Genomic DNA, 17,635 nt, shown 5'->3' with positions numbered 1-17,635 from the left:
CTTCAATTTAGATATCACACGCGAACTACGTTTCCCGCGCAGTAGCACGCAGCACACCGCGAGCGCGAATGAATATCCGGCGCTAAAGTTCCAGAATCTTAGGTAGGTGCGCAATGGGTCATCTTCGTCATCTTCGAATGGTTCCGGCGGCTGGGCTGCCGTACTTTGGTTTGAGCAACGCAGCATCGCGTCACCAGCTCCCGTGGCACAGTGGTTAGCGTGCTGGCCATGTCACGTCGTGACTGGAAGGTACCCGGGTTCGAATCACGTCATATGGTAGTAGTCCAATTATTGACGATTGCGCCAGCCGAAGATCTACGAGATGTCATAACGCTGAATTTCGGAAGCAAGGAGCGCAAAATGTAGTTCCACACGAACAAACGGAGCACTCCGCCTCACACAAAGAATTCACTTCATTTCATAATGAAAACTGTTTATTGGCTGGTAATTTGAAACGTCATGCGCGGAGCTCGGCCCCGCGATCGGACGGCAATACACTACGTAGGCATGTGACGTATGCCTGGTGGAGAGAGGCGCGCTGGTTACTCAACTTTGAAAGCATTTATATGAGTCACTGAGTTGGCACGAGGTGAACGAAATATATATTTGTGTATTATGACCTGCGTCCTTTCATGGGGTACCATTATTTGTGAAATGTCTGGCGGCCTGTTTACGGCCCCTTTAACTCCCCCAGGTGCTGTCGCTGCGGTGCACTAGAAGACTGTGGTAAACAGGACAGCGGATAGGAGTCACTATGTTTAATGGCTGAAATAACAGAAGAATGGTGTCACGAGATGATGGCGACTTCGTCGACATCACAAAAATGTAACAAAGACCTGGAGCACATTCGTCCTCATTGCCCACACTACCAACCTTCCCGAACCGCACTCTCCGGATCTCTTAAACAGTTGGACTCTCGCCACCTCTCGCTCTCGCAAAATTGCTTGGTCCCTGGCCAAGTCCAGCCCAAAAAGGCTCTGCCCTCAAAGCTCATCTGACCTTTTTGGACACTATAGGAGTTCGATGCTTATTGTGAAGGGGTTCATTATTTCATTCCCCATATCACCACCAGCACAGGCGAAGAGTATCGCACCTGGCGATGAAATTCCCCACTGTCAGTACTGTCAAACTGTAGTGTCAAACTTGGGTTGTACGACCACAGTCATACAGATGATCGTACGATGTATTTGTCCAAAATCATTTGAAAGTGACTGTGCAGTGCATATATTGCGCATATGTACGAGCAAAAATGTGTGCGGGCACGCAAACTCAATGTGGATCATCAAGAGTCATTTGCACCCAACTCAACCAAGCGAGGTATTCTAAGGTTTTCACCGTTGATTGCTAGGTGTTCGTTGACAAGATGGTAGTCTCTTATCTTTGTCGGTCGTGTGATTATGCATCTTAAGGTTGAGATGTCATTCACAATCAATCTCTATTCTAGTGTACTGTGCTCTAAAGTAATAACACGTACAAATAAACCGGGAAAGCTGTGCAGATATGTCAGCGTTGTGCCACGATTATTTCCGTGTCTGAGAAAAATTCTGTAAGTGGAACCTTCACTAAGCATGCAGTGAGTGATTCTCGGCGTCGAACGTCTCCCCCTTTCCTTTCCCCCGTCTTCCTTTATGCTTTATTCTGCTTGGTTGTTTGTTTGTTTGTCCTATTTTTCGTAGCTGACCTTTTTCTTTCTTTTTGTTTACCAACAAACGCGTTTTGGAGTAGCCAGTTCTGACTGGGTCGGGACTAACCTCTCCATATTTTTCTTTCTTTTCCAATCCAATCCAATCCAACTAAGCATGACCCCCCCTTGAAAGCTCGGTACCCCCCTAGTAGTGAATTTCTGGGGAAATCACTGTGTGCTACAACCAGCACATCGTCTAGGTAACAACGCGCATTTTCTAGTCCTGACCAAATTTAATCCATTATTGACTGAATAAATGCAGGAGCGCTGGAGATGCCGTAAGGAAGGCGTGTGTACTTGAACAGACCCAAAATGCGTGTTAAACGTTAACAGAGGTTGTGAGTCGCTGTGTAACATGAGCTGCTGATAAGCCGTTGACAAACCTAGTAGCATGAACACCTTGCCACCAGCTGACGTGGCAGATAAATCTTCAGGTACAGGGAGCGGTTAATGTTCATTTCGAATGCCAGGGTTCACCGTCACCTTGTAGTCGCCACAAACTCGTACCTTTGAAGAACTACCTTTAGGTACAACCACGGTGGTAGATAGTAAGGTGATACGACGCCGCGCCTCCTCCACGCGGTTCAAGGTCGGTCCGCGCTTCCCTTCCATGCCGACAGAGCGCGACACTTGTACTGGGGCCCTCTTATCATTGCTTCCGCGTTTGCCGTGCATTGGCTCCAAGTTGAAGAGCGCGCTATTTTGATTCTGAGACTTGCCTCCGCTTACAAATGTATGTATTTGATGACAAAAAAAGCTCTGATGACAACGGATCCGACATGGGGAAGAAGTGCTTCGTGCCGCGATGTAACTCCGGGTATAAAACGTGTACAGAGAAGGTGTCCCTCCCAAGCAGCACAAAGGACCGGGGCGAAGCCGGTCCAGCATCGGGAAAGAATCCTACAAAGTCGGGGGCATGCCACCAGCCGATACCGGTCCTTCCTCCAGTTTGCAACACCGGGATGATTAAGGACCGACATCGGCAGCAAGTATTCGGTCCCAGCAGGTCCCCGGCGGATCCCCGATAATGCTGGCAGGGGCTCCCCCCATGCATATTTACCCCCCCATGCATATTTTGGCATTAATATGCTTATTTTTAATAATTACAATAATTTTGAGTGTAAACAGTGTGTGTAGAGCCCAACATTTTATTTTCGGAGAGGAAATAGACTGACACAACACTTGGAGCACCTCAATAGACTAAACGACGAGTGGTGTACACTAAGCAGTCTGCCTGCATCATCCAATGCATGCCAATTGTGTCTGAAATGAAAAACAAAAAAAGAGGGGTATACAGAAATATGCAGCATGTCCGCATAACTACTGTCATTGCCAATGTAGCCTGAAAAGAAAAGGGTGGAAATGGTCTACCGTAATATCCAGCCTGCCTGCGTAACCACTGGCCCTTCAATGGTGTCTCAAAAGGGGGGGGGGGGAATGTACACAGTAAGAGGTGGTCTCTGAAAGGAAACAAAAAAGGTATGCAGTAGTAGGCAGTCTGCCTAACCACTTGCACTTCGGCAATGGCCCTGGAAGAAATGAACGGCTTGTAGCATTAATATTAGACGTAATGGTAAAATTGCTGCATGGTGGGAAATGGTATACAGTAATATGCAGCCTGCCTGCGTAACCACTCGCACGTCAACAGTGTCTCAAAAGAAAGAAAAAGTATACAGCAAGAGGCGGTCTGCCTGTCCAAGTGGTGGTGCCTCAAAGAAAACGAAGTTATGCAGTAATAGGCAGTCTGCCTATCTGCTCACGCTTCAGTACTGCCCAGACACAAAAATGAATGGCATGTAACATTAGACGTAACGAAACAATTGCTGCACTTCAGCACAAAATAGTATGTGCACGGTACGTGGAATGAGCTTTATCAAAAATGGTAAAATGCACAGCGTAGGGATTACGAAACTCAAGAGTTACCAAGAGAAAATTTAAATTATGAAAAAATGACAAAGCCAACGACTGGGAGAAATGCAAGTCCAGGAAAGAGAAAATAGTTCACATCCAGCGCCTTTGGTGCAAATGACTAGCAATTACTACAACGAAAACTGTAAAAAATGACAGCTGACCGGGACTAGAGCTGACAGTCAATGGTGTGCGCATATTCAGCGTTCCTTCACAAAAACGTCAATAAGCAAAAAAAAAACATGGTCAAGGAGAAGCATCCCTATTGAAAAAAAAAGCGACATCAGGTCTGATGTTAACATCACAGCTGCTCTGATGATGTTAACATCAGAGCTGCGCTGGCTGATGCTCACATCAGAGCTGTCTTGATGCTGATGTTGACATGAGAGCTGCATTGATGCTGGTTATGGCAATCTTGAAAATGCTGCAGTCTTGGTTTACTGAAATGTTCTGCAAAGAAAGCCCCTCATGCCTGCGGTATATGAGTACCGACAAGAACCCTCACGAAACAGGAGATAGCAGCAACGAATCACTTCACCAGAACAATTCACCACTCCGGAGTACGTACCTTTTAACGCATATCCATTTATCATCAACATACCTAAGCGTTGAACTCACGGGGGCACAAAAACTGGTAATGATCGAACGGTGAACAACAGCGCAAAAGAGCACACCTAGGTCCTCATTTCCGGTCCAACTTGTCCTTCTTCCGAAAAAGCACTTCTAAGCGTTGTCATGGCCAGCAAGAGTCCCCACTGCATTTGAACACGGTGCTTGAGTTTCTCTTGCTGAAGGCCGCTGCGTCATACACGCTGAACCTGCAAGAAATATCGTTCCAGAAAATACGATGGCAGGACACCTATATGTAGAGCAGTGTAGAGACATATGACATACCGTCTGCACAAAGTACACAGTCGACTTCACTTGGCGTTCTATCTCCCTGTCGTTGCGCAGATCCCTGCAAATAGAGTAAAACGAACAATGAGAATGCATGGCGCAGTCGAACATATTACTTCAGAGTTATATTAATTACACACCTGAAACGGCAATAATCCTGAAGGCGAAGAACGATTTGGCTTCACATGCAAGGTAGCGTCTTCACTCTTTGACATGTCAAACGAGACCGACTGGTTTGCTCGCGGTTAGAAGAAACGCTTCCACTTACAGACAGTTGCAATATCAGACGGGTTGCAAGAACGACAGCACCTGGTGAGAACAACAATACAAAGCCTCTAAAACGCTTTAGACTTGCTGGAACGCTCGCAATTACGCGAACTACACGCGGCGACGATGAAACGACCGTTACAGCAGCCAAAGCGAAGCCAACAAGAACAGCGCATGCGCGACAGGCAGCGCGCAGCGCTGGCTGGTGGCATGGAAGACAAGCGACAACGCGCGAGCGAGCGCGGGTGAGCCTGTGTTGAAATGGGCATGGAGCCAACATCTCCGCGCAATGGCTTGGCGGACGAAATATGACGACGGGTAGAATCGTACTACCTCTTGAGATTGTGGCCGTTCCAGGATCTTTCAGAAATGCTGCTGTTTTCATAAGATCCCTGAATGTTGTGTTTGAAGCAAAATTGCAACATGAGATTGGCCAAAGCTAAGGTATTAGTTAGTTATGATTGTGAACAGATCGGCAGTGCAACCTGACAGTGAGAGATCAATAGAATCAAAAACAACAAAACACTCACTGTTTTGCCGACCCTTTCTCTAGTGTTCTTTCTTTCTTTCTTTTTTTTGTTTGTTATAATGAAGGAAAGCAAGGTTAAATGCTACATTTTTCTTGACTGTGTGCGATGGTGTACATCGCAGGTTCCTCATGTGCCATGAATCTACTTAAAAGCTGCTGATGGTGGCAGGGATTCACATTTATAACAGTGACCAGAATGCGGCAGGAGTACTTTTGAGGCACTCTGGCCACGTTGACCACAAAACGGCGTTCCATACTCCCTCCGAACCAAACTTTGCAAAACTTGTTGCTCAGAAACATTAAGAACACACACGCCGGCCATTTGCACCCAGCAATGACAACCAAAACAAAGATGATGGCGATGGCAGTCGCGGTAGCCCAAATGCAGGGAGCTCCAGCGTAGTCTTTGCGGGTTTCGGTGCAGCGGTTTTCGTCCGATCAGTTCGACTTGCTAAAGCTCTCTTCGTTTCGTTTCACGTGAGTTTTTCGATTCGGGAGATTCGGTCGTTTCGTTCGGGCGTGGCCGACTCTTCCCGAGTATCTTGTACTTGCGTGCTTTGCAGTGAGGCTCCATTAATACTTCTGTTCAGGGTGCTGCGTGTGCATGTTTTCCGTCATACAACACAACACAACACAACACATGAAGTGAACTGCAGCCCAATGTTTGAAAGAGTTACCTCATACCAGACAGCCAAATTCCTTCCTGAAGGGATGCTTCACTGTCTCGTACAGCTTGGGACAAAAGTTTCTGAAACACGGGTGTTTTGTATTTCACTTCTCTACGCCTCCCCTGCGGCCTAAGGGGAACACTTGTTGAACAGAATCCCCAAGGATTCTGCTCAACAAGCATTTCCCAAAGGTGGCTGGGAAAAGTCCAATACAGAAAACCCGTGTTTCAGAAACTTTGTCTCGAGCTGTACCATCCGATCACGTGTTACCGAATCTGCATAAACATCGGGAGACGAGCGGGAAGAAATACTTAGCCAGTACACCACAGCAGATCGGGACGTTAACGGGGATCCATCGGGAAAGAATCCTGGCCGGGACGCAAACGGGAATCTATCGGGAAAGAATTCTGACCGGGACACGAACGGGGATCTATCGGGAAATAATTTTATGTAGTTTCCCTCTCCCTCAATTCTTCCCCCTCACATAGTCGGGAAGCAGTCGGGCTCGTGACGGCGATATCGGCCACCTCGAACCCATCATCCCCGTTACGTTCCCAGCCGAATCCCAGTCCTTTGTGCTGCTTGGGCTGTTTTCCCCTCCTAAAGAAGAGGACCGCCTGAAGGTTTGGAGACATGCTATTCCATGCAAAGATCGCCTTCTTCAGACTACAGACTACGGCTGCGAGAAACATTTCGAAGAAAGGTTCGTCTCGAAAACCTGGGACGCGCTTCACGATGGTCATGCGTGTGACAAAGGAGTATATGACCTGACAATTGACTACATCCTAGACAATTACAGTTTGTCATTCCCATGCAGTGAGCACAAAGTTGATATAATGGCGCATATGCTCCATTACTACGTTGCAGTGCGAATGCGCCAGTTCTGTACGCAGCTCAAAAGAAACGAAAAGAACAAGACGCGAAGTCTGCGCAAGCTTTCAAAACTGGTCTAGTGGTTTAGCAGAATGTGCCGCCTGGTTTTGCACCACCAGGACACCGCTTCTCTTAGCACATACATTTTCAGCGTCGTAGTCTTGCTTTGTTGATATCGCACTGATTTGAATTTGAGCGCCCGTGTGTGTTCCTGACGTTTTTTTTAAGTCGTCTCATTTTTCTTTCTTGACATTTTTAAATGTTTAATAAATGTGTCGCCTAGCCGTGTCGACTCCGTTCCTCTTTCCTTTTTACCTTGCGGTAGCCGCTGCGGCAAATCTTCTAATACTATACCGGCAACCTATTCAAACTTTCAGCACTTCTTAAGTTGTTTCCTCGCTCTCGCCTCTTCCTATATATTAGTACCACATTTTCAAAATAACGCGAACAAGTGAATTTCTCCTTAATGCGAAGAAACTCTAATTTGTCGTTGCCCCCTATTCTCTCCGTTTCCTTGGCTTGCTGCCTTTGCGGGCTCTGGTAGCACATTTGACTGTATACCTTCCACTTCGCGCCAGTGGTTCACTTTATGCTGTGCTGACAATGTTCAATCAGGCGACTTACGACATTCACCAGAGCATTCCTATGAAGGCTTACAGCAGCGCGCTACACAGGCATGATGCTTCAGCAGCCCTTGCTTTTCATGCGAGCGGAGCCGCACGTCGGGCCCCAGGTCCCCCAAGGTCGCCATTTTCCCATGTATTTGTTCCTATCCCGATGCGTGCAATGCCGGAGGCCGCCCTTAGATACCCCATTGTTACCAGACGTTGGCTTGCGTTGCATTGTAGCGCGCTAAAGATCCAGTTGAAGCACAATCCAAGCCAGGCCAAGTCACCGAAGGAGAAATGGACGACTGCGCCTGCGGCGTCTGGTACGACAGGTACGCTATGTGATGCACGCAGCCATGCACTAGATCCTTCCGATCGCTCAACACGTTTAAAAACGGGACCAAAAAGTGAAACACGACACAGAAAGTTGTTATACGCGTTTTATTTGGGCATATATAGACTAGATTCATTCGCAGAAACAACAAAAACATTTTGCCGCTAAACTTAGCGCGATGAAGTGATCCGGAACGGCAACAGTGGGGTATCTAGTGGCGGCCTTCTTCGTTGCACGCTTTTCCGAGGTGAGTTTGGGGGACCTGTCGGGCCCAATCACGGTGGCGCTAGCTCACGGCGGATGTTTGAACCGCGGACAGAATAGCCGTAGCCCAATCGCTTTGCTTCACAGGTTCTAGAACACCACTTTCCTGCAACTGTCCCACATTCTACAGCCTCTCTCAGCGTATAAGGCACAGTGCGAACCTTGCAAAACACTGGCAAGCTCCCGTCCTTTAACACAACTTGTGCTTTGAAGCCCTTAATAACTCCAAAACCTGAACAAAATGCACTCGGGTATTTCTGTTTTAGAGCTTCCACATTGTCGTCCACGTTAACTTGGAACACACAGTCTAACCTCAACCGGTGAGCCAGTCTATCTTCAACTGCACCAACCAGGACCTACCCAATAACAAGGGAACATCCTCAGCTTTGCTTTCAACTACAGTCAACTCCTGCCTCTTCCTCGGACTTGTATTGAACATCTACTAAGAGTTTTCCATTTACTTGCAAAGGAGTGCCCCCGTACGAGTAAAGCTTTATGGAACGTGGCGTGCATTTGACATTAGGCCACTGTATGCGGTAGACATAAAAAGGGACAACGGAGACAAATGCCCTGGTGTCAATCTGCATTCGTACTACCTTATCCGAAATTTACAACCGAATATCGTACGCTTTGCATCCCTATCCTGCTCTACGTAGTGAGTGGCTTTCCTCAATTTCTGGTCTGATGACGGAACTTCCGATGCAGATACGTTGTTGAGACACATTTTTACCACATGGCCTTGCCTTTGCATAAGTTACATCTGTACTTCTTAAATCTACAGTTCATGGGGTGATATGCTCTACCACATCGATAGCAGTCCTTGCCTCTTTCCGGGGGTTTCTCTCCCGACAACTTTTTGTTGACCGTCTGGACGATTTGAACGCTGCCAGTCGACGTCGCACCGTTTTGCAGACCTCGTGTCTCATGCTGTGCTCTCTCCGTGCTTCTTGCCAACTTGATAACATTTATGAAAGTCAATGTCGTCTTTTTCAGCAATTCCGTCGCCTGAGGTAGCGAGCTCACGTGCTGGCCTTACATTGCAAATACAGTGCAAGCATTTCGCAATTTATGATACCTACAAAACATCCTTCATTGACAAAACCCTTATACCTAAACCTCGTACCTAATCCAATAGCTAACCCCCAAAACTTATGCTTTAACTATACAAGACGCACTTCATGCAGATATCTGAAGGGACAGATGTGAAGCCGAAAACAGCACAGACGGCCGCATGACAGATTCTTAGCTTTCGGGAACCATGATCCTTTAGTGTGCCTTTTAGCGCTAAGATTATCGCTCTCCACGCCAGACTGAGATGTGATCAGAGTTCGAATCCCAACACCGCCTGCGCTTGTCTGGGAGATTTTTTCCTGAATCATTTTCTTCTCGTTTTCTTTTCAATTTCTTTTCTTTTCAAAGTATCGGCACAGTTCCCTGTGAAGTCGGCCCCGAGCTGCATTCCGGAAACACCGAAAGGAAGAGTGTTCGGCAATAGCGCGCTACTAACCAACGATAACCACATGAGGGACTTACATGCGTTGCAGCCCATGGAGGTACAAGCAGGTTCAACTATCATGACATCAGATCGTTTCGAGGAACCGGTTGAGCACATCCAGTACGATCAGATGCAAGAGACGGGAGCGACGCGCATGCGCGTCACATCGTGGGGATTAAAATTGCCTTGCGGCGTTGGCCGCTTAAAGGGGCACTAAAATGCAAAAACAGGTTCACTTCAAATTATGTTACGCGCGATGTTAATTTCGCACTTGTTGTCATAATTCAAACTTTGATTCCGTTACGAAGCTACAATAATAATAATACCGGACTCTGTTTTGCTTCGGCACTAAGCAGGGAGCGTCGCTTCAGGTCGTGAATCGGGTACATCGTGTGCTTCTAGTCCATGTTGCGCATGTCACGCCATCCCAAGCAACACGCCAATATTGCCATATATGGGTACAACATGGGCTGCCAACATGAGACCAATATGGAGAGTGCACCCAGGCTCCATATTGGACCAATGGGCAATTGGACCAAATTGGGCTGCCATTGGCAAGTTCATCTTGCCCATATTGCGGCAATATTTTTGTGATATCGCCAACGGGGAGTCTGTGTAATAATAAATCATTATCCGGTTTAATATTCACCACTTATATTACTTCTCTCTTTTTTTTTTCATTTCTGCATATCTTCTTATTGATCCACGTTGCATAGCATTAAAAAACAACACCGCATCGCCGCAAAAACGAAGATCAGGTGCTATGCCCGTCTTCGTATTGCCAACTGTAGGATAGGACAAAAGAAAGCTTGCCCACATCACAATTTAAAAACAGCACTGCTCTCGCCCTAAAAACGAAGAGCAGGATCAACTAGTGCCAGGCAACAGTCCCACGGAACGGCCAATGAGTCATTCCAGCTCAATCGTCCCAGTCGCGTGGCTCGACGATCGCGGATTTCGGAGAAAAAAAAATATAATGTTGCCAGTGATGGGAACATGAACCACACAAAGATTTTTTTCCCGGAAGTGCGTTGAATGGCCGCTAAGGGTCTTTGAACTTGAGCACAAAGCAGTAAACCAGGGCGCGCGCGAGCGAGCGCTCTGGGCGAGTGCGGCTTCACATTTGTAAAGAATTCAAACGGGACTGTCTTCACAAAGCCTGGTACTAGCTCTGCAGCGGTCGACACCCGTCGGCCGCGGATCATTCGCATGGGAGCGTTCGGTGAAATATCCTCTAAATCCACTGATTTTGCGATTTTTTTTCCGGACTAACTATTAAGGAAACTTCCAACAACTAATTTTTTGCAAGTTCACACCTGTCCAAGTAATGCGCAGAATAAGTTTGAAGCTCGAATATCGCACGGTTTTTCTTTAAAAAAATCGCAAAGCTGCGTGTTCAAGCGAAAACCCGTAACTTTCTTGGAACGCCTTGAAATTTCTGAACATGCTGTGACATCGAAACCAGCTCAGAACAGTAGTCCAATGTCCGAATAATCATAACAAAAATTATCTCAGAGGTGTTTTTCGTTTAAGGCGCGCAACGATTTTTTAAAGTTACCCTGGTAACCCTGGTTACCCTGTCGCAGGCGGCCTGTAAGGGCCGACCTTGTCTCAGCCGCAGTACACGGCGAGGGAGCGAGCTTTCCTACGTTTGCTCAAACAAAACGTGAACAGAAACCAGAGACGGCGACAACTACTTGCCTTGATTTTTATTTTGGTCTATTTACAGTTATGCAGGCGTGCAAATAGACAAAAAGTATGCAAAAGCACAAAGCGTGCAAAATTGTGCAAATACTAGCGTAACCACTAACGCTGTGACCTATTATTCATTGCTACAGTCCCTACACACCCTGAAGACAGAGCTCTCAGTAGATTTTGACGTCACTGATGCCCGGACGTGCGTGTTAGAAACAGGCTTGAAGTAGTGACACTTCCGAGTGCCGGGAACAGGAATTGCATTTGCGAAACGAGATGATAGCGATTGCCCCTCCTTCTGCACGACGTCTGCGCAGACCCACAGTGGCGTGTTGTCCCTCATCTCTTTTTGGGCCAACAAAGATAATTGATGTGGTGACAGAATTTGCTTGCCATGGAGGCCTCTGCAAACTTGCCTTAGCTGCGAGTCTTTTTAGTGTCCCGCCAACTGCGTCACACAGTCCCTTGCCATGAGACGTGGTGAAAAAGTTCCACGCTGCACTGACTTCAAAGTCTTTGCTCTGGAAGGACAAATTCAGAAAGTTATTCTTATTTTTGTACTGAGAGGCAGCACCGTCACTAAAGTAGTGTACTTTTTCAATGTTCTTCACAGTAGGAAGGAAGACCTGTAGGAACGCCTTGATGTACGTGTGGACGGCAGCGGTATCGTGCGTCATGCAATCAGAAATTATGGCGTACGAGTAATGCAACAGGTTCCCGCCCAAGCAGCACAAAGGACCGGGGCAAAGCCGGTCCAGCATCGGGAAAGAATCCTACAAAGTCGGGGCCACGCCACCAGCCGATACCGGTCCCTCCTCCAGTTTGCAAACCCGGGATGATTAAGGACCGACATCGGCAGCAAGTATTCGGTCCCAGCAGGTCCCCCACGGATCCCCGATAATGCTGGCAGGGGCTCCCCCATGCATATTTTAGCATTAATTTGCTTATTTTTAATAATTACAATAATTTCGAGTGTAAACAGTGTGTGTAGAGCCCAACATTTTATTTTCGGAAAGGAAATAGACTGACACAACACTTGTAGCACCTCAATAGACTAAACGACGAGTGGTGCATACTAAATAAGCAGTCTGCCTGCATCACCCAATGCATGCCAATTGTGTCTGAAATGAAAAACAAAAAAGAAGGGTATACAGAAATATGCACCTGTCCGCATAACTACTGTCATTGGCAATGTAGCCTGAAAAGAAAAGGGTGGAAATGGTCTACAGTAATATGCAGCCTGCCTGCGTAACCACTGGCCCTTCAATGGAGTCTCAAAAGGGGAGAAAACATACACAGTAAGAGGTGGTCTCTCAAAGGAAACAAAAAAGGTATGCAGTAGTAGGCAGTAAAAAAAACTACTGTAAAATTTACGTATATTTTAATGGCAGCTATGTTGCCGGACTTTTCCCGTTAAAATGACGGCCATTTCGGGAGAAGTACTGCCGTTAAATTTACTGTAATTTTCATGTAACCAGAATGCTGCTTTTCCCCGTTAAAATTACAGTGTCTTACAAAAAATGTAGCCATAAAATTTACAGGGATTTTAATGGCAGCTATGTTGCCGGCCCTTTCCCGTAATTTTCACGGCCACCTGAGAGAGTCGGCTTTTGGTTGAAGTGTGGAGTGCACTGATTCCCACAAATGTGGGAACAGCACCGTACGATGTGTAATTGTGTGTGTCTTCTTTTAATGGAATTGCAAGTCATGCAGTAATGTCTGACACAAGTCATAGAGTAGAGGATCGAGCATTTATTGTACATACAGAGAAAGGGTGGAAAAATCTGTGAAGTGTGGTTGAATCTGCAGCGATCAAAACAACATCTTAGAGTTGCAAAGTACATTAAGTGTATCTGGTTACCAAGTAAAACGTTCCCTTACACTTCTGTTGTTTTCGAAACAATCCCCAGAACTTCTTCGTAGGTTGTGGCTCGGTTCATCAGCTTGCTGCCCTTACAGGGCTGATACACGGTATACTCCTGTAAGAAAGAAAATGCAGGATATGTAGTACGACAGCTGCTACCATTGGAATACAGCTCCACATGCACACACCTCTGCACCTTACACATTCAGTATGGTGGCACTACAGGTTTTCCCGTCCATTTTAGTCCAAGTGCCATCTGAAATAATCCCAGCGCCATACAATTTAATCCAGGTGCCATCTGAAAAAATCCAGATGCTATTCAATTTAATCCGGGTGCCATATGATTTAATCCATGGTGTGTTTAAGCACTATAACCGTGTGTTCACACGAGGGACATCTTTGTAGAGTATTTTAGTGGAAGAAAAAGTAAAAAAAAACTGCTTATGGAACTGAAGTTGTGCCGTGTCTTCTGTGGAACATTCGCAAGACGCTGAGATATTGGGAGTTGGAGCGGAAGTATAGCAAACGACGGCACTGGTCGTCTGCTACAGAATATCTTCTGACTGAACTGTTGGATATTCCGCGCAGTTAGAAGAGCGCGAAAAGGCATGACTCACATAGCAGACGACACAACTGGTGCTGTCGTCTGCTACAGAATATGATCTTTCTGAACTGCAGGATATTCCACATGGTTAGAACACGAGAAGCCACCACTCACATAGCAGATGACACCATTGGTGCTGTCGTCTGCTACAGAATATCTTCTGACTGAACTGCAGGATAATCCGTGCAGTTCGAAGAGCGCTAAAAGGCATGACTCGCATAGCAGCCGACACTACTGGTGCTGTCGCCTGCTACAGAATGTCTTCTGACTGAACTGCAGGATATTCCACGGGGTTAGCAGAATGCGAAAAGGCATGATGCTCATAGCAGACGACACCAGTGTTCCTGTCCTCTGCAAAGGAATATCTTGTGACTCTGCCGCAGGATATTCTCTGCGGTTTAAAGAGCACGGAAAGACATCCCACAGCTTAGTCACAAGATATTCCGTAGCAGACGACAGGACCAATGGTGTCGTCTGCTATGTGAGTCATGCATTTCGTGCTCTTCTAACCAAGTGGAATATCCTGCAGCTCAGTGGGAAGACCGTCTGTAGCAGACGACAGCACCAGTGGTCTCGTCTGCTATGGGAGTCATTCCTTTTCGTGCTCTTATAACCATGTGGAATATCCTGCAGCTCAGTCAGAAGATATTCTGTAGCAGACGACATGACCAATGGTGTCGTCTGCTGTGCTTCCGCTTTAACGTTCGATATCTCGGCGCCGTGCGAATGCTCAACATAAGACGCAGCAGAATTTAAGTCCCATCAGCAGCATTTTACTTTTCCTTGCAGTACATGTCTGTAGAATATTCTGCGGGGATGTCCCTCGTGTGAGTGCAGGGTGCTTAAAGTGACAGACCGGTCGAAAACATAGGTCTGGGAAACACCGCCTTATGATTTCTAATACTCCTCACAACAACTGTGCAAAATATTTCAGAAGAAATCGTATCGCACGATTTATAATCGACTTTTTTCTATGCCGCAGTTGGCCCCGAGTAAAAGCCGCAGCGAGCGCTCGCGTGACGTGCATAAGTAGACTAAAATGCAGAGTAGCGTCAATGTAAACACAGGTATCACAACGTAGCCTTCTGTTCAGTACACTCAATGACAAAAACACCTCTCTGCATTCCCAGCAACGGAGCAGTCCTCCGCTCCACTTTGTCCATTGGGGGACGTCATGCTCACGTGACCACTGACGTACATAGAGGGGCAAGGAGTATGCGAGGGAGAAGAACGAAACCGGATGTCCTCAGAGGAGTATTTTTTATTTGATATCTCGAAAACCACGCCATTTTGTGAGCTGAAACTTTCCACCCAGCATGTAAGCTTCCGTGGCAGTTGGAAAAAATCAACTTCCGGTTTGCCCGGACTGTCCCTTTAAAAACACCATAGATTAATTCAGACGGCACCTGGATTAAATTAAATAGCATCTGGATTTTTTCAGATGGCGCCCGGATTAAATTGAATGGAGCTCAGATTATTTCAGGTGGCACCTGGACTAATTCAGATGCCAGTTGGACTAAAATGGACGGGAAAACCTGTAGTACGGACACCATAGTTTTGGCGCTCTATGGCCTTTGTTGCCTTTGTGCCATTAAATGCATAATCTCTCTCTCTCACCTTTATGGTGCTGGCTGAGTACTTTCCAATACAGGCGAAGAAATATCTTAAGGTCTTATAATGGTCATAAAGACCTTAAATCACTCATATTTGGGTAGTACATATATTGATTTAAATCTTGTTAGATATTGATGATTTTGTGTAGAGTGACTGTATGAAGACGTAATGCTGTTAGAGTGTTTGTCATTACAGATATGGTCTAAAATTGTTGTAAAGAAGAATATGTTTTTGTACAAAATAACCAAGCTTCAGTCACAAATGTCACTGAGATTATTCCAGGAAATACATGCAGAGCCATTCAACAGGTAGTTCCAATCACAAGTTATGTGTTAAACGAAAGAATCAGCAACGCCATTGGTGAAACAAGTATATATTTTCACTTTCGATGACTACCCTATTGAAAAAACCCATATCGAATAAATACGGGTCACATATATATGGCATTATTGAACATGGGGTTATGTGTTATACGGACATATGAGTTGTATAGACCACACGGGGTCCTCATATAGCCCGTATGAGCCATACGAGAATCTCCATATTCAACAATCCCGTATAAACGTCCCATACAATTCTCATGTGACCCATATACCCCCATGATTGTGTGAGCCACAACGGAATTATGAGAACGCTTATACGGGGCGCAGAGAGCATAAGTTCATGTACCACGTTGAAGAAGCCGCTGGTCGGGTAACGGTCGTATGACTATACGGAGTGAAGGTTATACAGGGTGCATCCAGTGACACATAGTGGGGAACCAAAATCCACCTGCACACAAAGCACCAAAGGGGAGGATACATTGTGAAAGCAGTGCAGATCTTAGAAAAATGTAGGTATGATAAGCTGAATATCTTTACGCAAACATAGTGGCAAAAGAACCACGAAACTTTTCTCTGTTATCCAGTTTATTTGGCTTGTTACAATCAAGGGCACGGTTGTAAAAGCTTGCACTGCCATGAAGCAGACATTGGAGTTGCATGGGTGAAGTGCACACCCTACCTGTTTTGCAGGAAACACAACTCAGTAAAAATCTTTGAAATGACCTGTAGCTTAACTTACTTTGTCTTTTAAGATCTCAGCGACGTGTGTGTTCATTTCCTACGTCGGGAGTGCGACAGCCCATTTGTCTTGTGCAAAGAAACAAATCTGTCAAAAGCGCCTGAAATTCAAAGATTCCCCATTTGTAACAGGCCAATGGAGCATCACACGTGACAACTTCACCCAATGTCAAGTGACGATATCAGTTAACGACTACGGCAACAACCACACTGAGTTCAGCATAAGGTAACAGGACTCAAGACGGTAGCCATAACACTGACTGCATAAAGTAATAGGAACCCACATGCTAGGAATGTTACCAAGCAAACCGTGCATGAATCATGACACAGCAGCCTCTCAACTAACCTTCCATTCACGAAACCCAACGGCTTCTGGTCGTATCTTCCAAGGCGTACAAACAGAGAAACATGTCCAGACGTCACCAGCAAGGCACAAACACACAGTCAGAACAGTCCGAGCCACCAATGCCACGCCGAAACACCCAGAACAGGAACGACGACAACACGCGACCACACGCCTCCGGTGCTCCAACGTCGACTGAGCAGTGGCGGATGCAGAGTGTGGCGTTGGGGGCGCCACAGTCGCGGCGCTCTTCGTGCTATATCAAGAGAACGGAAATCGGCGCTAGCACGACAACAATGCTATCGGAAAGAGGACGTTTTCCCCGTCAAAACGAGACCTCATTCACCTTCCTACGCCGAGAAACACCCAATATCGAAAAAAATGCCTCGCGCCCCATGTATAAGGAAGCCGCCGTTGCCACGGGATCCTAACTAGAGAACTGAGAGAGATAAAAAGGTGTTGCAAGTTCCTACACCTTCTCCGCTTTGAGTACGTGTGCCCATCAGAGGGAGGTTCTTATCTCCCTTGGGGTTCGAACCCAAACACTGAGACAAATGTCGCCGAACAGGGGTCGGCGTCAGGAATTTTCGGAATGACGCCCTAACAGCTGGAAATTGACGGGTGGCCCGAATAGCAAACTTGTAGTCCAGGGTACGGAACATGCACACACAAAATTCCGGGTAAATCGGGCGTTAGGTAAGTAACTTACAGCACTCAACAGCGGGAAGCGTTTCGGGGCGTCGACACTCAGACACGTTGGCGTCGAAAAACTACAAAGCCAATATCTTATCTTGGAGAACGAAACTTTGCGGGACAAACTCGATTGAAAAGAGCGCGTCGAGACCTTCAAAACTATGTTACACACGGCAACTCGGGCGGTTTTAGGAAAATGCGGCCGCCCGTCACATGTATTGTGAGGAGTGCAAA

General features: G+C 46.5%; 3 long non-coding RNA genes across 3 annotated transcripts; all 3 read right to left on the bottom strand.

Moving 5' to 3' along the window:
- Positions 1–2,816: 2,816 nt before the first annotated feature.
- LOC135388405 (uncharacterized) lies at positions 2,817–3,131 on the bottom strand. Its single transcript, XR_010421346.1, has 2 exons — positions 3,056–3,131; positions 2,817–2,947 (listed from the first exon to the last, which is right to left on the bottom strand). It is a non-coding gene; the product is annotated as an uncharacterized LOC135388405 (long non-coding RNA).
- On the bottom strand, positions 3,124–6,505 carry LOC135388404 (uncharacterized). The gene is made up of 5 exons (XR_010421345.1): positions 5,287–6,505; positions 4,630–4,798; positions 4,487–4,550; positions 3,946–4,410; positions 3,124–3,144 (listed from the first exon to the last, which is right to left on the bottom strand). It is a non-coding gene; the product is annotated as an uncharacterized LOC135388404 (long non-coding RNA).
- A 9,689-nt stretch (positions 6,506–16,194) lies between these two features.
- On the bottom strand, positions 16,195–16,448 carry LOC135390217 (uncharacterized). The gene is made up of 2 exons (XR_010421781.1): positions 16,363–16,448; positions 16,195–16,302 (listed from the first exon to the last, which is right to left on the bottom strand). It is a non-coding gene; the product is annotated as an uncharacterized LOC135390217 (long non-coding RNA).
- Positions 16,449–17,635: the final 1,187 nt, after the last annotated feature.

Source organism: Ornithodoros turicata, chromosome 3, assembly GCF_037126465.1.
Source record: "Ornithodoros turicata isolate Travis chromosome 3, ASM3712646v1, whole genome shotgun sequence".
Taxonomy (NCBI): domain Eukaryota; kingdom Metazoa; phylum Arthropoda; class Arachnida; order Ixodida; family Argasidae; genus Ornithodoros; species Ornithodoros turicata.
This window is presented reverse-complemented; position numbering and strand designations above follow the sequence as displayed.